Below are 27,752 nucleotides of genomic sequence, written 5' to 3' on the forward strand. Positions count from 1 at the left end.
GTCTATAAAGTACATCAATTATATTTATTTTTATATTGATTTCCCTAGAGTTTTTAATATACACATAGAAGTAACCTAAATCCACTTTCAAATAACAGTATAAGCTTCAGTGGCAGAGCAAGGACTTTTTATAAGAAAATTTTCTATTCCCTTCCTCAGTCTTATTGTAACATTACTGTCAGTCAATTCACTTTTCTACATGTTGTGAACACTCAAACATTGTACATATTATTATTTTATATAAACAGTTATGTATTGAAAATTAAAAAATAAAATAATTTATTTACCCTCATTCTTCTCTGAAACATTTTGTGTGAGTGCGTAGATCTAAGTTTTTGATCTATATAATTTTCACATACTCAGAAGAATTTTTAACATTTTTTCAAAGCCAGACCTACTGGCAACATATTGTCTAGGTTTTGTTTGTTTGAGACTATCTTTATTTTCTTTCACTTCTGAAGTATAATTTTACTGGATAGGCAATTCTAAGTTAATAGGTTATCCTTTTTCTTTTAATACTTTAAATATTTCACTCTATTCTTGTTTTCATGGTTGTGATGAGAAGTCTGAAGTAATTCTTACCTTTGTTCCTCCCAGTGAAGGTGTCTTTTTTTTGGGGGGGGGCGGAGATTTTCTTTTTGTGTTTCTGCAATCTGAATAGATATGCCAAATTATAGATTTTTTTTGGTAGTTATTTTGCATAATGTTTGCTATAAGTGTCAGAGGCATCAGTTTCCTTTAGTGTTCTTGCCCCCTCCCTCTGCCATTGTCTTTGGATTTTTCCTAAGAACATTGTAAATATAGTTTGTTTCTGGCAGGTTTTTTAGTTGTAATTCTCTGTGATTACACTCAAGCCATGTTGAAATGGGTGGTGGTAGGGGATGTGGGCTGGAAAGTGTTTTATAATCATATGATTATACCTTAATCTTTTAGTGAGCCTGTGTCCCTGGCTGTGGCTTTCACGAGTGTCTCTTAGCCTCCCCTCCCCACTATTCCCCTTACATAATACGACAGGAAGGCCAGAGGCTGCTGGAGTTAGATCATGACTCTTTCACTGTACAGTTCTCTTGTAAAGCTCTCAAGTAAAGCAATTTTCCTTCCTTATGTAGAACGTGTGGAGAGCAGGACCAATAAAATGACATTGGTTTGATTAAGATAGCATAAAGTACATAAAACAAAGTGGAGTCACTCATGTTAACCAAGATGGCTGCCTGTCAGCCATGACACTGGTTCAAGAGAGAAACTCCCTAAGTCACTCTAGACATATCTAGCAAGGAGACACAGCTAAGATATCTGCACATGTGATTAGAACAGCCCTGTCTGCAGACCAGGACCGCCCATGGATAGGCTCCTGGGAAAATTCTCTACTTGGCATCAGGGGTGCCAAGACACTTATCAAAAGACCCAGTAGGGTGGAGTACAACACTTTCTAGGTATAACTGATGCAGATTTCAGACTACTGTTGAGATAGCTGAGTTCCATACACCAGAGTGATGCTTCCTACCACACTGATTTTCCTTGGTATAGGCCATCGGAGGCTCTGGCCTGCTGGACTTAAGATTTTGTCTTCTTCTTGCCCACCTGGCTCTTGAGATGCTTCCTTGCAAGATGCTGATGACTTCTTTGCCCATTGTGCTGTCTCCCGGACCTGCAGACTGAGACTCTGGGATTCAGGCTCATTATTCCCCACTGATCGCTGTGTGTGCGCATGTTATATTTCTCTTAGACTGTTAGAATGTGAGTAGGATATTAATGCATGTTGATGTTCTACTTTGAGTGAACTTCATTCAATAAAAAACTGAGTGAATAGTATAGTTACCGTGTGTCTCCTCTATTTCTTTGTGCTGATGTATAGGAAAGACTGTATCATGAACATGCTCTTATAACAGAATGCTGTGGGAATATTTTGATTATTTTCCTCTTTATCAACTCAGTATGTGGAAACATTACATGGATCTTCAGCATGAAAACCTGGTGTGATTTTTGGAGGTAAAATCTACAAAAACTTGGACTATGGTGCCAGGAATTTCTTATTTTACACATGGAATCTCCAGCAGCTAGTTTAAGTGACCATGTATTCCTACCAGTTTGTGACTCTGGAGGTTTCTGTTTCAGGTAAACTGACAAACACCATTATTCACTGTATTTCCCTATTTCTACAGAGTCCAGGTGGTACTTTGTCCATTGATCTCAATTCTCTGATGGGTCTAATAAAAGTAATTGCCTTTCAGTTTGTTCAGCTAGTTTCCTGGAGTGATGAAATGACAACTCAGAATATTTTACATGTTGGAGCTGAAACTGGCAATCCCACAATCATACCTTAATGTCCAAAAACTATTTTAAGTGTTATAAAGAAAAACAGTGTGTGAGGAGAGAACATTTATAAAATAAAATATTTTAAGTTCATTGTCTCTATTCCTGACCATTTGAAACATACTCTTTAAATGTTAATCCTATAGTTCTAAATTAATAATGATGCTAGGATGTTTCAAGATTCATATCTAATTAAATATATGAAAATGCCCTTGTAAATATTAATGTCAACTAAGAGTTAATATATTTGCTGATGACATTTTTCCTATTGACTACTAGTAACAAATCTAAATATTGCAAAATATATTGATATTATTAATTACATTTGGCATGTCTCTAATAATTTTTCTTTCACACATCAATATTATACACATGCTATATTATTTTTCTGTAATATTTATGTGGGTCGTATGTGGTTATTTATAAAGCCATATGAGGATTTTTCTTTAAAAATTGTGGGAATGAGAAAATATATGATTAAGTTATAGTGTCATTTTTTGATTAAATAACCAGAAAAGTAAAACCTCTATGTGCCTGTAATATGTTATGATAAACACTAAGGACAAACTCAGGAATAAGTCTACTCCTTGCCCTCAATCCTATCTATTGAGAATGGTCTCCATTATAGGGACATATTGGAGAATCTTGACTAGCTTATTATTCACACAGATTACCTTCCAAGGTGCATCCTATGCCTTTTTATCATGACATTTCTGGCCTAGGAACTGGTATTAGCAACCAATTTGCTTTCATTCTATCTTTCTATATCTCTTTAAATGTGTTTTCCTCCTATCAACAATTATATACTGATTTGAGGTATATGCTATAGGAAATGCAAATAGTAATTGAAATTGATTTTGATGTCAAAGAGCTTTCAGTCTTGGTTGAAAGATAAAAGATAAAACCAAGGAGCAGTCTATTTTCACAATTTTGTGAGCACCTTATAATCTAACATAAAGTAAATAAAAAAATTAATATATAGACCCTAGAAATGAGAGAACTTACTTTGAGTAGTGCAATAAATGATGACTTTGGAAATATGAGGTTTAGAGAGACACAGGATACAGATACTATTTTTTTACTTTAATACAGATTTTGAAAATTTAGACATTATTTATTCATTCAATGGAATTATTTAATGCTCCTTCATCACATCTGTAAGAAAAACCCACTTTTTCTTTCATGCGTCACACTGCTACCAGACTCACAACAATCCTGATGCAAGAAGTGCATGTGGCTTTCCATACCAACCAATTCTCTGTGACCCCAACTGGGTGTCCCATAATTTAACTCAGCATGACACTGTCAACATGCAGAAAGAGTCAGATCCCACCAGTGAAAGGCTCAGTCCTACCAGACTGGCCCAGATTTCAGACACCAATCACAAGTAGTAGGTCCCCAGATTGCCCACAATTTCTGTGCAGCTTCGCTGCAAATCTAAGGTTCCCATAATTTTATCCCCCTATATTTGGTTATTTATTAAAACAACTCACAGAATTGAGGAGAACATGCTTACTAGTACATTATATAATAAGAATATGATAAAGGGTTTAGATGAATAGAGAGATGAAAAGATACAAAGTGGGGCCCTGGGAGAATATGAAGTGTAAGAGGTTCTGTCCCCGAGGTTTTGGAGTCTATCTCATTCCCAGGACATGAACGTGTTCACTATTCTGAAAGCTCTATTAATCCCATACTTTTGGGATTTTCATAAAGACTTGGTCACTTAGGCATGATTAATCATTAACTCTATATTTTCAGCTCTTCTCCTTTCTGTAAGCTCCTTCCTTTTCTGTAGAGAAGAGGGGGTAGAGCTGGAAATTTCAAGCTTCTAATCATGGTATGGTCTTTCTGGTGACTAGCCCCAACCCAGAGCCTATCAAGTGTCACCTCATTAGAACAAAAACCACAACTATCATCCAGGACATTTCAGGGGATTTAAGAATTCTGTCAAGAACAAGGGTCAAAGGCCAAATGTTAGAACAAAAGATAAAAAATGCTCCTAGTGCTCCACTTAGAAAATTACAAGGGTTTTAAGAGCTAAAAGGGGACTCTATTATATTACAAACTCTAATGCTAATTTTATATAAAAATAAAAGCCCTTTATAGATGGGATTATCTATACATATTTCACCTTAATATTAGCTTAATCTCAAGTAGAAAGGAAAAGGGAGAAAAAAATAATTATGTGATACAGTAAAAAAAAAATACAGTTCTAATAAAATTTAATGCTGCTGTGTGATTACTATTCTCTCTGAAATGTGGTGTTCCCATTTCATGTTTTAAAGTGAATCAGAAGAGATAATATATTTTGGATCTAGAAACCTGTTGGTTATTCTTAAATTTATTATTTTAGTTTCCCCAGGTACTGTATTGTACGTACTAGCAATGATTCTGAAAGACTTTCATTCAGAGTAGAAAAATACATTGACAATAAGACATCTTGGTGTCATTCCTCATATCCTTTTGTCATTTATAATGACTAAGTTCTGAAAAATATGGAATTACTCTTCTACAAAGAAAAAAATCAATAATAACAGTGCTTTTTTTAGAATTGAGAGGCCTCTCACGATATGTGGAGCATAAAATCTTACCAATGTATTTTATTTTATTTATTTAGAATGATGCATGTTGAATAAAATGTCACTGTGTAGGAAACAACCATTCTATAAATAGTATAATTTCATTTATATTTTATTTTTTAAAAAATAATTGAAGTCACTTTTCTCTATGACTAATCCTTCTTTCAGACTGAGGATTAAAATGTTATTCCATTGTTCACCGTTGTGAAAGTAGATGTCATGCACGTTTATAGTAGTGCCTGAGAAGAAATGGAATACTCCAGCATCAGAGAGAATTTTATACTCTGCAGACAGACATCAGCTCTTACAATATGAGAAGAATTCTACTTTCCTTTAAAACTATGTTATGCTGCTTTATTTTATCACTATATTGGTGTTGTAACTAGCATTTGCTCTAATTTAGTTTATATAATGTGTTCCAAATCATATATCTAAACTAAAATGCAAATAATAACATACTTAAAGAAAATTCAAATTAATCAACCATTGAACACATCAAGCTAAGTAAGCATAAATTAATGTATAAAAATGTTCTGTATTTTTCTATGAAATGTATATTAATGTATAAAAAATGTTTATCAAATCATTCTATGAAATATGAAGACATACAGTCCTGAATCAGGATACATAAAACTAGCTGTGCTTCCGAGGGCACTAAAAGGTAAACTGTAAACATTTTTCTTATAGGATAAAAATAGAATTCCCAATATATCCATAAAACCTAATACTTTAAGTTTTTTTAACACTCCAAACTTATTTATGTTTGTTTATTTTAAAATTACTGTAGAATGTTACTATGTAACTTATTTATTTATTTGTTTATTTATTTATCCTTTCTTTTTCTTTTATTTTTTCTTTTTTCAATTACAGTTGTCCCATTTTTCCCCCATTGCTCTCCCCCACCCAGTCCACCGCTTCTCCCACAATCATATCCCTCCCTATTGTCCATGTCCATAAGTCATTTATACATGTTTCTTGACTAAATCCTTCACTTACTTATTCCCCTTCTCTCCCTCCCCGCTCCCATCTATTGACTGCTATTTTGCTCTTTGTCCTATTTAGTTCGTTTGTTTGTGTTGTTCTTTAGTTTCCTGTATTAGATGGTATCATATGGTATTTTTCTTGCTTTGCCTGGCTAATTTTACTAAGTATAATTCTCTCTAGTTCCATCCATGTTGTAGCAAATGGCAGGAGTTCCTTCTTTATCTCTGCTGCATAGTATTCCATTGTGTAAATGTACCACTGTTTTTTGATCCATTCATCTACAGATGGGCACTTAGGCTGTCTCCAGCACTTAGTTATTGTAAACAGTGCTGCTATGAACATAGGGGTGCATACGTTTTATTGAATTAGGGTTTTAAGATTTTTCGGGTATAATCCTAGCAGTGGAATCGCTGGTTCAAAAGGCAGTTCAATTTTTAGTTTTTTGAGGTAATTCCATACTGTTTTCCATAGTGGATGCACCAGTCTGCATTCCCGCCAACAGTGCAGTAGGGTTCCCGTTTCTCCACATCTTCGCCAGCACTTGTTGTTTGTTGATGATGGCCATTCTAACTGGTGTAAAATGGTATCTACTTGTGGTTTTTATTTCCATCTCTCTGATGGCTAATGATGTTGAGCATTTTTTCATGTGTCTATGGACCTTCTGTATATCCTCTTCAGAGAAGTGTTTGTTCAGGTCATTTGCCCGTTTTTTAATTGGATTGTTTGTTTTCTTGATGTTGAGTCATATAAGCTCTTTATATATTTTGGGGATCAGGCCCCTGTCTGTGATGTCATTGGCAAATATGTTTTCCCATATGGTTGGTTTTCTTTTCATCTTGCCGATGTTTTCTTTTGCTGAGCAGAAACTCTTTAGTTTTATGTAGTCTCAGTTGTTTATTTTTTCCTTTATTTCTCTTGCCTTAGGAGATGTATCCGTGAAGATATTGTTATGTGGGATATCTAAAATTTTCCTGCCTATGTTTTCCTCTAGACTTTTATGGTGTCATGGCTTACATTTAAGTCTTTGCTCCATCTTGAGTTTATTCTGGTGTATGGTGTAAGTTGGTGGTCTAGTTTCATTTTTCTGCAAGTCCCTGACAAGTTCTCCCAGCACCATTTGTTAAAGAGGCTCTTCTCACTTCATTTTATGTTCCTTCCTCCTTTATCAAATATTAGTTGACCATAGAGGCCTGGGTTTATTTCTGGACTCTCTATTCTGTTCCACTGATCTATATGTCTGTTTTTATGCCAGTATCAGACTGTTTTGATCACAGTGGCTTTGTAGTATTGTTTGATATCTGGTATTGTGATTCCTCCTGCTTTGTTCTTCTGTTTCAAGATTGCTTTTGCTATTGATGGTCTCTTTTGGTTCCATATGAATTTTTGGAGTATTTGTTCTAGGTCTGTGAAGTATGTCATTGGTATTTTCATAAGGATTGCACTGAATCTGTAAATTTCTTTGGATGGTATGACCATTTTGATTATGTTGATTCTTCCCATCCAGAAACATGGTATTTGCTTCCATTTATTTGTATCTTCCTTAATTTCTTTCTTCAATGTTATGTAACTTTCAGAGTACAGGTCTTTTATCTCTTTGGTTAAGTTTACTCCTAGGTACTTTATTTTTCTTGTTGCTATAGTAAATAGTATTTTTTTTTGTCTCTGTTTCTGATATTTTATTGTTGGTGTACAGAAATGCCTTAGATTTCTGTATATTTATTTTGTACCCTGCTATTTTGCCAAATTCACTTATTATATTAAGTAGTCTTTTAGTGGAGTTTATAGGGTTTTCTAGGTATATTATCATGTCATCTGCATATAATGATAGTTTTACTTCTTTCCCAATTTGGATTTCTTTTTCTTGTTTGATTGCTGTGGCTAGGACTTCCAACACTATGTTGAATAGAAGTGGAGGGAGTGGACAGCCTTGTCTAGTTCCTGATTTCAGGGGGAATGCTTTCAGTTTTTGTCAATTGAGTATGATGTTGGCTTCAAGCTTCTCATATATAGCCTTAATTATGTTAAGGTATGCTCCCTCTATTCCCATTTTGCTGAGTGTTTTCATCATAAATGGGTGTTGTACTTTATCAAATGCTTTTTCTGCATCTATTGATATGATCATGTGATTTTTGTTTGTCATTTTGTTTAGGTGACGTATTATACTTATTGAATTGTGAATATTAAACCATCCTTACATCCCTGGGATGAATCCCACTTGATCGTGATGTATGATCTTTTTGATGTATTGCTGTATCCTGTTTGCCAATATTTTATTGAGGATTTTAGCATCTATGTTCATCAGTGATATTGGCCTGTAGTTTTCTTTCTTTGTTGTGTCTTGACCTGGTTTTGGGATTAGGGTAATACTGACTTCATAGAAAGAGTTTGGGATTTTTCCCTCTTCTTGGATTTTTTTGGAATAATTTGCGGAGGGTAGGAGTTAGTTCTTCCCTAAATGTTTTTTAAAATTCGCCTGTGAAGCCATTTGGTTCAGGGATTTTGTGTGCAGGGAGATTTTTGATTACCGTTTCAATTTCCTTCTTTGTTATTGGTCTGTTGAGACTTTCTACTTCTTGATTCAGTTTTGGAAGGTTATATGTTTCTAGAAATTTGTCCATTTCTTCTAAGTTGTCAAATTTCTTGCCATATAGTTATTTGTAGTAATTTCTTACTATCGTTTGTTTTTTTTTTTTTGTGGTATCAGTCGTGATTTCTCTTTTTTCGTTTCTGATTTTGTTTATTTGTGTCAATTTTCTTTATTTTTTTGAATAACCAGCTCCTAGTTTTGTTGACCTTTTGATTGTTTGGTTAGTCTCTATGTCATTTAATTCTGCTCTGATCTTGATGATTTCCTTTATCCTTCTTGCCCTAAGCTTTGTTTGTTGTTGTTGTTCTAGTTCTTGTAGCTTTAGGGTTAGATTTTTTATTTGAGATTCTTCTATCCTTTTCAGATATGCCTGTATTGCTATGAACTTTCTTCTTAGGACTCCTTTTGCTGTGTTCCATAGATTTTGGGCTGTTGTGTGTTCATTAACATTACTTTCTAGAAATTTCTTGATTTCTTCTTTGATGTAATTGTTAACCCATTCATTATTTAATAGCATGTTATTCATTCTCCATGAGTTTGGGTGTCTTTGATTTTTTTCTCTGAGGTTGATTTTTAGTTTCAAGACATTGTGGTCTGAAAAGATGCTTGATATGATTTTAATTTTCTTGAATTTGTTGAGGCTTGTTTTGTGTCCTATCATGTGGTCTATCTTTGAAAATGTCCCATGTGCATTTGAAAAGAATGTATATTTTGCTTCTTTGGGGTAAAAATTTCTATATATATCAGTTAAGTCCACGTGGTTTAGTGTGTTGTTCAATGCCTGTATAACCTTGGTGTTTCTTTGCTTGGATGATCTGTCTATTGTTGATAATGGAGTGTTGAAGTCCCCTACTATGAGTGTGTTGCTATTAATATCCTTGTGGTCTTCTAGTATTTTCTTTATATATTTGGGCTCTCCTATGTTGCGTTCATATATGTTTATCAATGTTATATCTTCTTGATGGATTGTTCCTTTAAGTATTATGAAATGTCCTTCTTTGTCTCTTTTTATTGCCCTTCCTTTGAAATTCGTTTTGTCTGATATGAGGACTGCTACCCCGGCTTTTTTTTCAGATCCGTTTGCTTGTAATATTTTTTTATATCCCTTTACTTTTAGTCTATGTAAATGTTTTGTTTTTAGTTGTGTTTCTTGTAGACAGCAAATATGCGGGTCCTGTTTTCTTATCCATTCCGTTACCCTATGTCTTTTAATTGGAACATATAATCCATTTACATTTAAGGTTATTATTGATGTGTGTTTATTCATTTCCCTTTGTACCTCTGTTACTCTACTCTTTTTCTTCTTCTTCTTCTTCTTTTTTCTTAGAACATTCCCTTTAGCATCTCTTACAATACTGGTTTGGTGGAGATGTATTCTTTTAGTCTTCCTTTGTCTGAGAAACTTTTTATTTCACCTTCCATTTTAAATGAGAGCCTTTCTGGATAGAGTATTCTTGATTGTAGGCCTTTGTTTTTCATTGCTTGAAATATTTTTGACCATTCCCTTATGGCTTGTAGTGTTTCTGTTGAGAAATCGGTCAATAGCCTTATCGGAGCTCCCTTGTATATTATTAGTTGTTTCTCTTTTTCTGCTTTCAGGATTCTCTCTTTGTCTTGGAATGTTGCCATTTTAATTATGATGTACCTTGGAGTGGGTTTTTGGGGGTTCCTCTTCATTGGAACTCTCTGTGCTTCCTGAACTTGTATAACTTTTTCTATCATCAGGTTGGGAAAATTTTCTGTCACTATTTCTCCTATCAGTTTATCTATTCCTTGTTCTTCTGAACCCTCTTTGATTCCAATGACTGATATTGTTTTTTCTTATGCTATCCTATAACCCTGGCTGGTTTGGCTCAGTGGATTGAGCGTCGGCCTGCGAGCTAAGTGTCGCTGGTTCGATCTTCCAGTCAGGGCACATCAGAGAAGGAAAACTCTGACTCCAAAAAACCTCCGCTGCCTTGCGGCATACCTCTTCAGGGGAAAGGCTAAGGGAGTAAACCCCGACAGAAAATCCGGAGCCGGAGTCCCTAAGGCGGTTTGACGTTGTAGTCAACACAGGCAACTCCTGCGGCGCACCTGAAGCCAAGCTGTATTGACTCCATCTTTCCCTTGGACCCTTCAGCTGCGAAGAGAGGGGGGGTCTGCTGCATGGGCAACAGCAGACCCTCCATATCACCCTGCCCAGGCTCTGTAGCTTCAGCTTCACTGGAGAGGACACTCCAGCGTCATCGCAAGATGTCGATTCAACACGGGAGGAGACAGATACCGTGTCACTCCCGAGTCGGACTGCACAGCCATTCTCGGCGGTGCAGATAGACTTTTAAGAAGCTACACCATCATCTCTCGAGATGGACGGGCATGGGCAACAGCGGACTGCACAGCCATTCTCGGTGGTGCAGATAGACTCTTAAGAAGCTACACCATCGTCTCTCGAGACGGACGGCTGCCGACGATCCTGTAATTCCCTTACCTCTTCTTTGTACTTTTTAAATCTTTTTTCATTTTGCTGTATTGTCTGGGAGTTTTTCTCTGCATTATCTTCTAACTCACTGATCCTATCCTCTGCTTCGTTTAGTCTTCTTTTGCTTGATTCCACTTCCTACAGTGGCTGCACCAGTCTGCATTCCCACCAACAGTGCATTAGCGTTCCCTTTTCTCCACATCTTCACCAACAGGTCATTTGTGGATTTTTGATGATAGTCAATTCTGACATGTGTGAAGCAATAACTAATTGTTGTTTTAATTTTCATTTCTCTGATGATTAGTTTTATTAAGCATCTTTTCAAAAGTCTTTGGAGAAAAAATAATAGTTCATCCAAGTTCTTACTGGACTTTTTGTTTTTTTTTGGTGTTAAGTTGTGCATGTTCTTATGCATTTTAGATACTAACTCCTTATCAAATGTGTTATTGATGAATGCATTCTTCCATTTGTTGAGTTGGTTTTTGTTGTTGTTGTTGTTGTTGATGGTTTCATTTTTTGTGCAAAAGACTTTTAGTTCAATGTAGTCTCATTTGTTTATTTTTTCTTTTGTTTCCCTTTCCCAAGGAGATATATCAGGAAAAATATTGTGTTGAGAAATGTCTAATATTTTATTGTCTATGTTCACTTTTAGGATTTTTATGGTTTCAAGTTTTACATTTAAGTCTTTAATCCATTTTAAGTTTATTCAAATGCATAGTATAATTAGGTGGTCTAGTTTCATTTTTTTTTTACATATATCTGTCCAATTTCCAACAGCATTCATTGAATAGACTGTCTTTACCCCATTGTAAGTTCTTGCCTCCATAATCATAGATTAATAGACTATATAGGCATGAGCTTATTCCTGAGCTCTCTGTTCTGTTCCATTGATTGATATATGTCAATTTTTATGCCAGTGTCATTTTGATTATTAAAGACTTGTAGTACAGTTTGATATCAGGTAGCGTGATATGTCCAATTTTGTTCCTTTTTCTCAAGATCGCCATGGGTATTTGGGGTCTGAGGAAGTTCCACATAAATTTTTGGAGTATTTGTTCCAGTTCTGTGAAATATGCCATTATTATCTTGATAGGGATTGCATTAAATCTGTATATTCCTTTGAGTGACATGGACATGTTATATGTTTTCATTTATTTGTATCATCTTCAATTTCTCTCTTTCATGTCTTATAATTTTCAAAATACAGGTATTTTACCTCCTTGGACAAATTTATTTCTAGGTTTTTTATGCAATAGTAAATGTCATTGTTTTCTTAATTTGTTTTTCTGATAAATAGTTCATTATTGGTTTATAAAAGGACAACAGATTTCTGAGTACTTATTTTGTATCCTGATACTTTACGGAATTCATTTGTTAATTAGTTCTAGTAGGTTTTTTTGTGGAATCTGTAGGGTTCTCTCAATACAGTGTCATGCCATCTGCAAATAATAACAATTTTATATATTTATTTCTAATTTGGATGCCTTTTTATTTCTTCTGGTCTGATTGCTGTGGTTGGGACTTACAAAATGTCCATTTTTATCACTCGGTTATATTTAACAAGTAATTTAGCCACTCTGAAGCTTACCTAGCTAACATCTGGACAATTGGAAATAAAAAAGAAAGTCTCTTTTCAAGTAAAAATGTAAATATATAATTGTGGCTATAGATATTGGTGGCATTTTAATGTCTAGTATTAATATTTTCTGTTATAAAATAATTTGTTTCAATACATTTTCAAGATTATTTGCAAATATCTATTATTTAATGTATCTAACAAAATGATTAATTTTAAACAGTATAATTACCTTTAGTTTATAAACACAATGAAGAGAAATTAAATTCTAGATTAAAAACTCTCTTTTAGAACTATAAACTAAATTGTTTATCTTGTCTTTACTATTGTGAAATATTGGTTGGCCAAAACAGTACTTTTAGATTTTCCATAAAATAAAAGACACATTTTCACCAATAACCTTATTGATTTGGATATTTTGCATATATCATCTGTCTTGTGCTATGTGCTTCTAGTGGGTAGAGGCCAGGAGTGCAGCTGAACATCTTTCAATGCATAAGACAGCCCCGCAACTAATAATAATTATTTGGCCACAACTTCGCAAAAACACTTTTGACACGTTTGATCAGTCATAGCACCTTCTCCATACACAGCACAAGCTTTTGTGTGTGTGTTTCAGTTGCATTTTTACCTTTCTTGAAATAATAAAGCATAATATGCTGAAAATGTTGCTTATTTTTTATCTTCAATATTAAAATGACTAAATTCACCATTAATTTTTTTAATGCACACTGATTTCACAGCTGTCACAATAAAATCTATCAAGATTATTTAAAATGAAGTTAAAGACAATTAAGTACTAATAGAGCCATTGTATGGAAAAAAACTAAACAAACTTATAGCCAATCCAATATAATGTAATATTTGCATGAGATTGAGGAAAATCAAAATATTAGCATATATTTAGTTACTTTAAAGAGAAACAGTAGCCTTCTCTTGTATGGCTCAGTGCATCAGGTACCACCTGTGAGCCAAAATTTCATCTGTTTGATTTCCAGTCAGGGCACATTCCTGGACTGTGGGCCAGGTTCTCATTTGCAGATGGGTGTGTGGGAGGCAACCACACATTGGTGTTTCTTTCCCTCTCTTTTTCCCTCCTGTCCCCTTTCTCTAAAGATAAATAAATAAAATAAAAATAAAAAATAAATAAAAATAAAAAGTAAATGGACTAATCTTTAAAAAAATTTTTTTAAATAAATAAAAAGAAATAGGAAATGAAAGTAAAACATCTGTTTTCGGATAGGAAAGTCCAGTTAAGTTTAGGTATTTGTTTTATATCTATTTGTGAACCATAAATTACTGACTGTCCTAGACTTCTTTTTTCTACTTCCTTTTTTTTTTATTCTCAAAAATCAAACTCAATGTGATTTGTGGAATTTCAATAAATGTACAAAAATACAGCAGAGTCTTAGGATAATATTTTTCCTGATTTTAAGAAAGGCATGGCTAGCAGTTAAAAATATATATACCATTATAAAAAAAAATCTTTATATAGCCTATAAATTTCTCTGTAAACAAAGATAATTGATCTGAAGTACTGTCCTACAAACAGTTATTTCTCTAATATTTAATTCTAGTTCATTAGAATGTCAGGAATCTAATTTTTAAGAAAAGTGTTCTTGACAGAATGGAATGAAACCATGTTTTTCTCATTAATAATATAAGCCATATAAAGAATAACGTAGAGAGGATGGCAGTGTGATGTCTCTAAAGATTTCTTAGTGTATTGAATGAGTAAGAGAATATTGCCATTTCCAAGGCACTAAATTGTCTAGATACAAGTTCTCTCAGCTTTATTTTTGCCACAATTAAGCTTTATGGTGAGAGTCATTATTATTTTGTTCAAGTCAAATTTTTTTAAGAGCAAAATATACAAGCTTAAAAAGAGAAAAAGAAGGGAGTTCTATACCTCTGTTTTCAAAGTGAATTACATGGCAAAATTAGCTATAGAATCCAGGAAATATTTACTACTGAATCTGTATAACTTAAACCAAAACCTTTATTTCTTTCACTAAAAAAACATGTTACTGAAGATTTTGTACAGTGTGCTTTGAATTTGTGGGTACTGTTTACATGTGTATGTGTTAGTGAAATGCTGATCTCAGACTAGTAATTTCTTCCACAGTGCTTTCATTGGCATCTACCCAGATAATCTAATAAAATTTTTATCTATTAACTTCCCTGTATGCATTTAATTTTATTTAAAGACTTTAACCCATCTCATACTATTTGATACATCTGTTGATCTTCTCCAAGCCACAAAAGTCATTGTGATACTATCTTACAAAGTGTTTCAATGAGTACTTGAGTTGCTTATGAGGCTTACCAGAGGCCTAATTGCCCTCTTTGTGTTCATTTGCAAAGCTTTGGCAGCAATGTTTCACCGATTCATATTACACGTCCAACTCTACAATGTGGAACTGTAAATTTCCTGAAAACTCAAATATATCAGCAGTGAAAATATTATTTATTTATTAATACAACAAGGTATTATTATTCATTGTGAATTTGTGTTTTGGGGACATAAGCAAATATAAAAGATGGGTCTTGAAGAAGTCAAGAAAAATTGTAAAAATAGTTACAAGACAGTATAGCAACACAGAGCACTGTTAGTGAAGTCTTAAAATTGAGAGGAAAGACATTAATTTTGAATTAAAATGCTGAATAAAAAAGTGGGATTTAAGACTGACTTTGAAAGACATTGTTACCAGTTTTCATTATTCCTGGCTCCATTTTTAGTTATTTATAATGGACCACAGGGCAAAAAGAGGGAACATATTTTTAAATGTGCTTTATTGATTATGCATTACAGTTCTCTCAATTTCATTTCCCTTTGTTCCCCTCCACCTAGTGACATCCCCTCCCTCCCATTGTCCCCGCCTCCTTAGTCCATGCCCATTGGTTGTGCATATAGTTCCTCTCAACATCTTCCTATCTACTCCATTCTGTTTACTATGCTTCTTAATTTCTGCACCATCTCCCTCCCTTTCCTCCCTTCTTCCTCCCCGCTGACCTCCCCACAAAATATTCCTCATATCTATCATTCTTTTCCCACTCTTGTTGCCTGTTTAGTTTGCCTTTATTTCAATTCCCTAGCTTCTGATGTTGGTTGTTGTGATACAGTTTTCATTTTAATGTTCATAGTTTTGATCCTCTTTCTCCTAAACAAGTCCCTTTAATGTTTCATATAACAGTAGTTTGAATCTGATGAACTCCTTCAATTTTACTTTGTCCTGGAAGCACTTTCTCTGCACTTCTATTCTGAATGACAGCTTCACTGGATAGAGTAATCATGGTTGTAGGTTTCTGCTTTTCATTATTTTGAATGCTTCTTGCTGGTCCCTTCTTGCTTGCAAAGTTTCTTTTGAGAAATCAACTGATAGTCTTACTGGGGCCCCTTTGTCTGTAATTCTCTTCTTCTCTCTTGCTGCTTTTAAGATTCTCTGTTTATCCTTAATTTTTGACATTTTGATTATAATGTATCTTGATGTGGTTCCTCTTGGGTCCAGTTTTTTTTGGAACTCTCTGTGCTTCCTGGACCTGTAAGTCTATTTCCTCCCCCAAGTTAGGGAAGTTCTGTTTCATAATTTTTTTCACATAATTTTTCAATTATTAGTTCTTCTTCTTCGCCTTCTGGCAACCCTGAGTTTTGGATGTTGGCCCGCTTATAGCTGTCCTATAGGTTTCTGAGCCTCTCCTCATTTTCCTCACTTTTTGTTTCCTCTTTCTGCACTGGTCGATTGTTTGTTTCTTCCCTGTGTTCCAATTTGTTGATTTGATCCCCGGTTTTCTTTACCTCACCTAGTTTTGTATGTGTTTTCATTCATTTCAGCAGGACTAGCCTTCATTCTTTCCTCATCTTGTTTAAGATCTGCTATTAGGTCTGTAAGCATTCATATAACCAAAGCTCTGAACTGTGCCTCAGAAAGATTTCCTACTTGCTAAGCCATTAGATTAGATAGTTGCTGTCTGGTCAGCTGTGTCATCGGGATCTCTATCATAATCTGTGCCATCCTGACAGTTTTGTGTTTACCTTTGCTTCCTAGGCAGGGCTGTCTCACCTTCTATGTTATAAGTGGCAGAGCCCCATGCACTCATCACTACCAGGTGACCATTCTCACCACACTGTGGTGCTTTGTGTGGGGACAGAGGTCCAAGATGGATTCCTGCCATTCACTCTCCACTGAGAGACCGGGAGTCTCCTACTCCATCCCCACATACTCTGGGCCTCACAGCCCAAGGCAATGGAGGTCTGCCTTCCCCAGCATTGGAATCGTGAGTTGACGGGTTTGGTCTGCAGCCAGGCGTGCTACCTAGGTGCTTCTTGCCTCCCCTTAAATCCAGGTGTCTGTGCTTACTGCTGTCCCGCCACCACCACCACAGCTCCCACTGCCAGCACAGCTTGACCTCTCTGCCCCGGCTTTGCCCCTCCTACCCATCTGAATGAGTACCACTTCTTTATAACTTCATACGTTGGACTTCCATGTAGCTTTATTTTCTGGAACTTCTGGTTGTTTCTAATTTTGTGATAGTTGTATTCTTTCTTACTTGTGGATGGAGATGGAGCATGTTAATCTAGGTCTCCATCGAGCTTCCGGCCAAGATGGAGGCTTAGACGGACACGCTAGGTCTCCCTCTACAACTAGAGAGGAATACAACTACTTCAAAACAAAGGATAACTAGAAATTCCAGAAAATAAAACTACACGGAAGTCCAACATATGAAGTTATAAACCAGCGGTGCCATTTGGGCAGGTAAGAGTTAAAGAGGGCAGTGCTGTTTGCGGTTGCACCTGGACAGCGGCGGGGCGGCGAGGAATCCCGGCTGCGCAAGCCCCTTGCGGTGCGCGACTCCGGCGCTGGGGAGAGCGGTCGCCGCATCGCCTTGAACAGTGAGGCCCAGGGGGGCGGGAGGACGGATCCCGGTCTCCTAGCTGAATAACTGTGTGAATCCATCTTGGACCCCCGCCCCCAAAGAAAGCACCACAGGGCTGCGAAATAGGTCGCGGACAGGCAGGCGCCGGTCGCTGATTTGTGACACATACACAGGCACTGCCCCCTACAGCCGGCCCAAGAAAACAAAACGCATCTGTCAAAATGAGGCAGACAACTATAGAAATCCCGGTGACACAACTCACCAGGCAGCAGATAGAGAACCTGACAGATGAACAGATAAGAAACCTGTCAGAGGCTCAGTTCTGGGCCATTGTTATCAGGTGGCTTACAGAATTCACAAAAGAGCAGGAAAAAGATAAGAAAGAAGCGAAAAAATTTCATAACGAAAGGAACAAAACCGAATACGAGATAGATGGTGAGAAAAAAAAAATCCAGAGTTCATTTCAACAAACTGGAATATGGAGAAGGAACAAGCAGTCAACCAATGCAGCGAGAGGAAATAGGAAGCAACAATGAGAGGATCAGAAACCTCTGGGACAGCTATAAAAGGCCCAACATAAGAATCATTGGTTTGCCAGAGAATGAGGAAGATGAACTAGAACTTGAAAAATTGAGTGAAAATATAATAAAGGAGAACTTCCCAGACTTGGGGAAGGGAATAGACTTGCAGGTCCAGGAAGCAAGGAGAGTTCCCAAGAGACTGGACCCAGGGAGAACCACTCCAAGACACATTATAATCAGAATGTCAAAAATTAAAGATAAAGAGAGAATCTTAAAAGCAGCAAGAGAGAAGAAAAGAATTATGTACAAAGGGGTCCCAATTAGACTATCAGCTGACTTCTCAAGGAAAACCCTACAGGCAAGAAGGGACTGGCAAGAAATATTCAAAGTAATGAAAATCCAAAACCTACAACCACGAATACTCTATCCAGCGAAATTGTCATTCAGAATAGAAGGACAGAGAAAGTGTTTCCAGGACAAAATAAAACTGAAAGAGTTCATTAGATCCAAACCACTGTTATATGAGATGTTAAAGGGACTGGTTTAAAAAAACAGAAGCTAGGGAGATGAAACAAAGGCAAACTAAATAGGCAACGAGAGTGGAAAAGGAACTGTGGGTATGGGAAGCATATTGGGGGGAGGTCAACAGGGAGGGGGAGTGGGGAGAGGGAGGGAGATGATATAGGAATTGGGGATCAAGGTAGGAGGGAATGGAATAGACGGAGAGAGGTTGGGAGGAACTGTATGCACAACTAATGGACATAATCTAAAAGGGGGGAACAACTGGAGGGAGGGGGGCCACCGGGTGGAGGGGAGCGGAGGGAAGGTAAATTGGCACAAATGTAATATTTTAATCAATAAAACACATTAAATCTGAAAAAAAAATAAATACTGTGTAAAAAACTTTATATAAACCCTTTCTACAAAAGGAGAAAAGAAATCAGAAATATAAATTACTCATTAAGAAGAGAACTGGACAGCCAGACTTGGTGCCTGAGTGATTCCCAGAGCCCAGCAAAGGGACCAAGTTTCCAGAGCGCTGAAGACAAGGGGTAACAACCCAAAATATGGACTCATTTTCCACTCCACCTTCATTGGCCAATCAGCTGCCAATAACAAAGGCCGCACCTCCTGATACCTGATAAACAAATGCAGTATTGCCTCACAAACTGATTGCTTCTCTGAAGAACCCACAAGTGTATTTGAGGAGAATCTCTGAAGAACCCGCAAGTGTATTTGAGGAGAAACTTCAAGAACAAGTGAAGGAACAGCTATCCTCTGAGACCAGAGAGATTCCACAAAAGAATCTGGCAGTGATAAAGGAGGCAATGATTTGGGTGCAGGAAGCAGCCACTGAACTTCTAGGAAGCTGGAGAAACAGAAGAAAACATCTGAAGAAGGAAAAGAAATGTCTGGCGGCAACTGCCCTCACATCTTCAGAAAACAGCAGTAGTATACCAGAGGAGTGTGAAGAGACAAGTGAAAAACCCAAAAATAAGAAAAAGCAAAAACTCCAGAAGGCTCCTCAGGAGAACAGAATGGAAGATCCACATTAAATCTGAAAAAAATAAAAATAAAAAAATCTAGGTCTCCATCTTGGCTGTAAGTCTGAGAGGGAACATTTTAATGTACTAACAACATTCACTTTGAGCAACGGTTTGCTTTGTCAATGTCCCTTTACCTGATTAAACTGCTAGACACCTCCGAGGTGCAGAAGAGCACATAAATGTAGTATAGGAACCATTTTAGTGAAATTGTCATGAGATAATTGATTGTGAATTTGGAAAGGAGCAATAAGAGACAGCAGGCAAGACTTCCTAACAAAAATTACTTAAATAATGTGAAAACATATTATCTTCAACTAATATAAAACACAAGGAAAGGTGAGCCTTGGTTTAGACCTGATTATATTTCTGGATATATTTTGTTTTAGTTTTCCATATATTTACTTCGAAGTAGAGAACCATTCTCTTATTGAAATGTTTGTTGTAGTTTTTCATTCATGTCTGTACTTACTATCAGGAAATGCAGTTTTTGTGGTAAAATTTTATGTTAAGAGAAAGGAAATATTTCCTAGTAATTTCTAACAAACTAAGCACAATTTTATTTTAATTAATTTAAAGGCTCATTTCTGTGCTAGTTACTGGCAACAAAACAAGATTCCTTTTGAGGCAATGGGAGTCAGGGGAAAAGCACAATTCTAAAACACAGGAAGATAGGGACAACATAGAATTAAACAATGGCAGAGACCACCACAGAGTATTTTTATGGTTGCATATAAAATTTGTTAGGCTTGGAACACAATATAGCTTTGAGATGTGGTAGATGTATATGGAAAATTTGATCTAGTTTAATCTGTGAAGGCTTTGCTTCACACACCAGGGATTCTATGTATGATCAAATTTCTTAAAACGATTTAGTCTGGCAAAAAAAAAAAAAGTCATTTCTTAAAGGCAAAACTAGGATCAGGGGAATGTGTTAGGAATCACTGCAGTAAGTAACACAGTTTAAAGAGGATGAATGTGAAATAAATTATGTAAGAAACATTGGAAAAGGAACAGTAGTTTAGATATAGTGAAGAAGTTGAATTGATAAGAAACTGTGGCCAACTTGACAGTAATGACAAATGAAAAGAAATCTTGACATTCATACATTTGACTTGGGAAACGCTGTGAGTGGTTATTATGCTTCACCAAGATAGAGGAACCAGAAAAGTATAAATAAAAAGAGGAACCAGAAAAGTATAAATAAAAAGAGGAAGAGAGGTGAGCATTTCCATTAATAACAGGTTGTGTAGGTGTAGTCAAATAGAGGATGTAAAGAAGGCTTTTAGGTGTATGAGTGTCAAGATTATACTTCTCATTTGGAGAAGCGACTGCACTGAATCTTACATTTTAGTCTCTGAGTGTGTAAGAGTAATTTATACTGATCTCTTCCATTATGGAGGATGGGGATATATATATTTTTTAATTTAGGAACAAAAGTCTTTGAGAACATGAATGTGAATGATCTGACTAGAAAGAATAAAATGATAAAGGGAAAAGATACAGGAAATGTAAGCCCCTAAAAAGCAGAAGAAAACAAAAGAAAGAGTATTACTTAAAATAGGATTATCCAAAATATCAAATGCTTCCCAAAACACATGAACTTAAAAATCAAATTGTTACTACATCTGGCAATTAGTACTCATGAGTGAATTTATAGTTAATTGATTTGAATAAACTAATGACTATATGCCCCCCTTCTGCTTAAAATGTATAGCAGTAATTGATAAAATATACTAATTATTTTTTTAAAAGGGAGAAATGTAATTAGGTTAGTATATAAGATCAACATTTTGTAGACAAAAATGAACTATATATTAAGAGAACTGCGCTCTATACAATGTCTCAAAAAACAGTGCAAAAGTAAATAATAAATGCTACAAATTCACAATAAAATATATTTGAAAGGCTGACTATTCAAGTTTATTTTAAACTTTTCATCTTTGTAAATTTTAATAATTAACTTTTAATTTTTTTACTTTCAATTAGAAGCATAAAATTAAATGTTTAGCTTCATACATTTGTTTATTTTTAAGTATATTTTATTGATTATATTGTTAAAATAGTTCCAATTTTTACCCCTTTGCTCCCCTCTGCCTAGCGACGCCCCTCCCCCAACAACCCCCCTAAGTCCATGCCCATGGGTCATACATACAAGCTCTCCTGCCTCACCCTTTCAAATATTCTTCTTCTTCTTTTTTTAAAATTAATTAATTAATTAATTATTTTAACAATAAAAAATAACAATCCCTCTCTCTTAGACTTAAGACCCTTTATAATCTTATCAAGGACAATGGGCGAAGGTCTTGAGCTCCTCTAGCTGCTTCAAGCTGGGCATGGTCATCGTCTGACCTACCCTTGGGTCCAGAAATCCCTAATAAGAGTGGGGGCGTGGAGGCAGGGGTGGCCTTCCCACATGGAGGATCGTGCATACTCCAGGTCAGTTGGCTGTCCCAGAACAACGGCATGCTTGATTTAACAGGCTGGCGTTTTTGTTGTATTCTGGAGGCAACAGATTTGGCAACAGGGTTAAAAGACATCATTCAATCCATAACTACTAGATGACAAAAGGCAGGCATTAATTTTTCAATGTCCCACATTAGGGAAAAGAGGGGCTTCTTTGGAGGAACATGTGCCAGGTACATCTCACCTGTCCAAAATCCTTTTGCCCATTATACTTAGTTTGAGTTGAGGGAAATATTTTAGGTTTTCCTCCTCTCAGAGCTCTGGGCTCTTTCTGTCCAAGCCATTAGGACAGAAAAGAGAAACAAGTTTTAAAGTGAAGCCCACAGACCACCCCATTCTTCACCAACCCAGTCACTTAGTTCAGCCAAACCATTGAGTCTCAGGAGGCAACAATGCAGACAGGATTAAGTGAGGCCTATACGTACAATCACTCAGGTAATGAGATCATAGACTTATGCCCTTTGAAAACAGAAAACACATGTTAATTTCTGTAACATAACCCACATACAAGTCTCTAAATCTGTAGGACTGTCTTATCAGGAAGACATCCAGTTGCAAGGCATTTGACATTCTTCTTGCCTGTAAATTAAACATCTTTGATAATGCCACAGACATAGTTTAACTTTCAAATGAAAACGAATTTTAAATGAAAAGAAACTTTAAAGACGGTTAGCTGCACTACTTTATAGTCTACCACTGAGCATTGTGATTTTCCTTGAATCACAATTTTTCTCCCTAAGATTACCCTACTTGTCATTAAAGGGACTACATTAAGTCCATTTTTAATTTATCTTGTTTATTTGCATAAACACAACAAGAACAGCAAATGATCACTTATGATCTTTAGTTCTGCTTTGCTGGAACTTATGCAAGAAACATTTAGGGTGACCTTCAGTCTGCCCTTCAGGGCACAGAAGCTGAGCCACATACTTGGCATTCAGCCTTGCCTGTAAACACTTGTCTTTTCCAGGTCCTTCTGGTTTTCCATTGTGCCTTAAAGGTCCCTTCTAGCCATCTTTCAGGAAAACAACCTTCGTTCCTTCCATGGAAAGATTTCCATGGACCGTACATCCAACCAAGGTACCAGGCCTTTTATCTCGTGGGCTTTTATTACCTTTGAAAGTCAATCCCAGTTCCTCAGGGCTTTTTGGTAACAACCAGATCCCAAGCATGTCTCCTTTAGGCATGACATTCCAGTCAAAGTCTTAGTCAAAAAAATCTCTATTAACAACTGGTCTTATTAGTTTTATGCAAAGAACCTTATGTCATTACTTACTTATTTAGAATGCCAAACGCTGGAGAGATCAGATAGGGAGAAAAATATACAGTGTGAAGGAAAACCTTGTCCTTCTAATATTCACTGAACTTGCATTTCCATTCTTTATATTTTTATTTTTTCCCCCACTAAATTTTTTTTGTCTGTTTTTCCATTACAGTTGTCCCACTTTTTTTCCCCCTCTTGCTTCCTTGCACCCTGCCCCGCCTTCTCCCACATTTAGTTTCCACCCAGTTGTCCATGTCCATGGGTCATTTATACATGTTCTTTGACTAGACCCTTCCCCTTCTTACCCCTTCTCTCCCTCCCATCTCCCCCTTTGTTACTGTTAGTTTATTCCTTGTTTGCATACCTCTGGTTCAATTTTGCTCATTTGTTTGTGTTGTTCATTAGTTTCCTGTAATAGGTGACAGCATAAGGTATTTTTCTTTCATTGCCTGGCTTATTTTGCTAAGCATAATTCTCTCTAGTTCCATCCATGTTGTTGCAAATGGTAGAAGTTCCTTCTTTCTTTCAGTACTTATTCATTGTCATTTTCCCCCTTTGTACTCGTGTTCCTCTCTGTCTCTCTCTGTTTCTTCATCTTTTTAAAGCAGACCCTTTAGCATCTCTTGCAATGCTGGTTCGGTGGAGATGTATTCTTTTAGTCTTCTTTTGTCTTGGAAACTCCTTATTTCACCTTCCAGTTTAAATGAGAGCCTTGCTGGGTAGAGTATTCTAGGTTGTAGGCCTTTGTTTTTCATTGCTTGGAATATTTTTTGCCATTCCCTTCTGGCTTGTAGTGTTTCTGCTGAGAAATCTGATGATAGCCTTATTGGAGTTTCCTTTTATGTTATTAGTTGTTTCTCTCTTGTTGCTTTTAGGATTCTCTCTTTGTCTTTGAATGTTGCCATTTTAATTATGATGTGTCTTGAAGTGGGCCTGTTGGGGTTCATCTTCATTGGGACCCTTTGTGCTTCCTGGAGTTGCGTGACTCTTTCTCTCCTCATGTGAGGGAAGTTTTCTGTCATTAGTTTTTCAAAGACGTTTTCTATCCCTTGCTCTTCTTCTTCTCCTTCTGGAATTCCTATGATACAGATATTATTACATTTCATGTTGTCCTGCAGCTGTCTTAGAGCCTCTTCAGTCTTGTTCAGTCTTTTTTCATTTTGTTGCACCGTCTGGGAGTTTTTGTCTACATTGTCTTCTAGCTTGCTAATTCGATCTTCTGCTTCTTCTAGCCTTCTTTTAATTCCTTCTACTGTGTTCTTGAATTCAGAGATCATATTCTTCATTTCCTCCTGGCTCTTATTGATAGCTTCTATGTCCTTTTTCATGCTGGTGTAATTCTCAGTAAATTCCTTGTAGTTTTTCTGGAGTTCCTTGTAGTTTCCGCTGAACTCATTAAGCTTCTCCATAATCCATGTTTTGAATTTCATATCTGATAATTTGCTCCCCTCTATTTCATTTAGCACTCTTTCTGGGGATTCTTCCTTTCTTTTCGATTTGGGATTGTTTCTCTGTCACCCCATTGTTGTGACTCCTCATACTTTTGTTTCTATTGGAAAATAATTGCTTGATAAAATACAGAGCATCCAGATAAATTTAAGTTTTAGATAAATAATGGATGCTTTATAGTGCCCCATGCAATATTTGGAACATGGTTAATAGTAAAAAAGTATTCATTTTCATCTGAAATTCAAATTTATTTAATATATTTTATTTATGTTTGCTAAATTTACAACTATAAATCAAAGCAGTTAAAACAAAAATATTTAATTCTTCAAAATTCATAAAGCTAAATAATTGAAAAATACATTCAAATGAATTTTCAAAATATTTTCTTGTCTGCAGCATCTATACTACTGATGTCTACTAAAATACTTAAAACTGTTCAAAGTCATTTGGGGTACTGTACAGACTATTAATGATGATGCTGAGGCAAATTATTGTATCTATGGAAAAATAAATTTACTACTCATAGCATATAAAATTTTTAATAAGTTTGAAGAGCTAAACTATAGAAGTCAGATTTTACTCATCACAAGAACTTATAGAAAGCTCTATGTATTATCCAGTTGGGGTAAGAAAATAGTTTTAACCTAGTTACATCATAAAGAAATGGTGATTTTGAGAGCATTAATGTTAAAAGTGTCATATTTATTAAAAATAATATTGAGAATAAATAGGCAAACAACATATTTGTAAGACAAATAAATTACTATGTATTTATGGGAAAATATATAAGCATTCCCAGCATTTCAACTGGTGAAAGACAAACATGCCAAGAGAGTAATTACCTAAACTTCTGAAGAAGAATTTCACAGGAGAGAGCTTATAAACCAATTAAAAAGATGCTGAAACTTGTAAATAAAAATGGAAACACATTAAACTTTTATATTTTATACCCAACAGCCTGTTAAAAAGTAAAAAAATCTATCAATGCCAAATCTTGGCAAAAATAATGCAGACTCTGCTGATGAGAACTTATCTTGGTCCATTTGATACCTTTTAAATAAATGATGTATTTTATTTGATCAAGCAATTTCATTTCTCCCTATGCATAGTAAAATAATTCCTTACATATGTGTAAGTAGAGGTGTAGAAGAATATTTATTATAGTATTGTCTTTTGATAATAAAAATTACATGCACATGAATTAAATTAGGCAGAAAATTGAAAAATAAATTATGGTACTACAGAAATAACATAGCAGTGAAAATGAATATATTAGAAAGACATGAGTCATAATATATAAATAATAAAAACATTAATAAAAATAAATTGCTAAATATATAATAGTATTTATATCAAGTATATATAATAGGTGTTTATGTAATTGGTAATATAAAACCATTAAAGAAAAGTCAGATCAGGAGAGTGTTTACTTATCTCTGGGAGGTGAAGGGGTAAGGAAGAAAGAAGATATTTGTTTATCTGTACTTTTTACTGATTGTATTTAAAATATTATTAAATAAATATAAAATAGATTATAAAATGCTAAGCTTTAAGAGGCAATGAAAAGTAGATGTTGATACTATATAATTAGATGACTACATTCAAATCCCAGTTCTGCCACTTGCTGGCTGTGTGACTGTAGGTAAGTTACTTAATTTTCCTCATTTATAAAGGGGGGTGGTAATAATTCATACCTCATAAGGCTGTTATGAAGATCGCTTCAGTTAATATTTATAAAGTGCTTAAAATATAATAACTCTATATTGGGTTATGAGAAATAAGATAAAGTTAATAAGATGGGTAGTATGTATTTGGTTGTTAACTAAATAATTCTTATGAAATAATTTAGATAATTATCATAATGGCAGTTTTAAAGCAGTTATTAGCCAAGACCAATTCAGTGAACAAAAAGAAAAATTATCTATATCTTTCAAGAATCTTGACAATAAAAAGGAGTGGTAAGTTTATGGTCATGAGGCCATGAGCAGACTTTTGCTTCTGTATGGAAGCAGGATACCTAGGTGAGAGGAAAATCCTTGGAGAAAGAAGGAGCCTGCGTCCATCCCCTGAAATCGGAGCTGGTTTAATCCTGAGCCCAATTCAAACCTTATTTTTGGTGTGGACTAGGGGTAATTCTTAGGTAACATCCAAGGCAAAAGATGTAGAGAAAATAAAAAATAATACTAATTCTGGTAAAGTTGACACTGAGAGCTTCTGTTTCTTAGTGAAGATGAGTGATTAACTTTTGCTACAGGAAGTCCTGGGGACAGCTGTTAAAATTTTAGGGATACCATAATAGTGAATTATGGCCAATAAATAGTGGCATCTCAAAATCATTGTTTTATTCAATTCTGCATCAGAATCATGGAGCATAACATTGAAGAATAGTTCCTGTATTTATTTTACTGAGAAACAGTCTAGAGTACTGATTAGAGTGGGTGCTCTGGATCAGAACTCCAGAATTCCAGGTAAGACTGTTTTTTTGTTTTTGCCAAGGAATTTCATGTCTAAGTTTCTGTTACAATATCAGTAAAATGAGCACAATAATAGAATTTACCTCACAGAGCTGTGAGAAGTAAAGCACCTAGAAAAAGTAACTGGAATATAGCCAATAGATAACAAATGTTATTTATCATAATTACTTCAACTATTATTATTGCTGTTGAATACTGTGATCAAATTCTGAATCTATGCCTCAATATTATTCTTTTTATGAACTAATTAGATTCCACATATAAATGAGATCATGTGGTATTTGTCTTACACTGACTGGCTTATTTCGCTTAGCATAATATTCTCCAGGTCCATTCATGCTGTCACCAAAGATAAGAGTTTCTACTTTTTTACTGCTGTATAATATTCCATTGTGTTAAATGATCCATGGACATGAACAACAAGAAGGTGGCAATTGACTGTGGGAGCGGGGGGTAGGCTGGGTGAAGGAGAGCCAAGGAAGGGGAATTGAGATAAATGTAATAAACAGCAATAAAATATTTAATAAAAATAAAAAAATAAATGTTGAAACAATTGTATTAATGAAGAAGATCTAGGTTGTGGTGTATAATACCTTTTATACTTTTCTTCTATTAACTTTGCTAAACAGATTTCAGCTTTGAGTCTTTGTATTGAC

The sequence above is a fragment of the Furipterus horrens genome, unplaced genomic scaffold (assembly GCF_987537825.1).
Source record: "Furipterus horrens unplaced genomic scaffold, mFurHor1.1.pri manual_scaffold_3, whole genome shotgun sequence".
Classification (NCBI taxonomy): Eukaryota; Metazoa; Chordata; class Mammalia; order Chiroptera; family Furipteridae; genus Furipterus; species Furipterus horrens.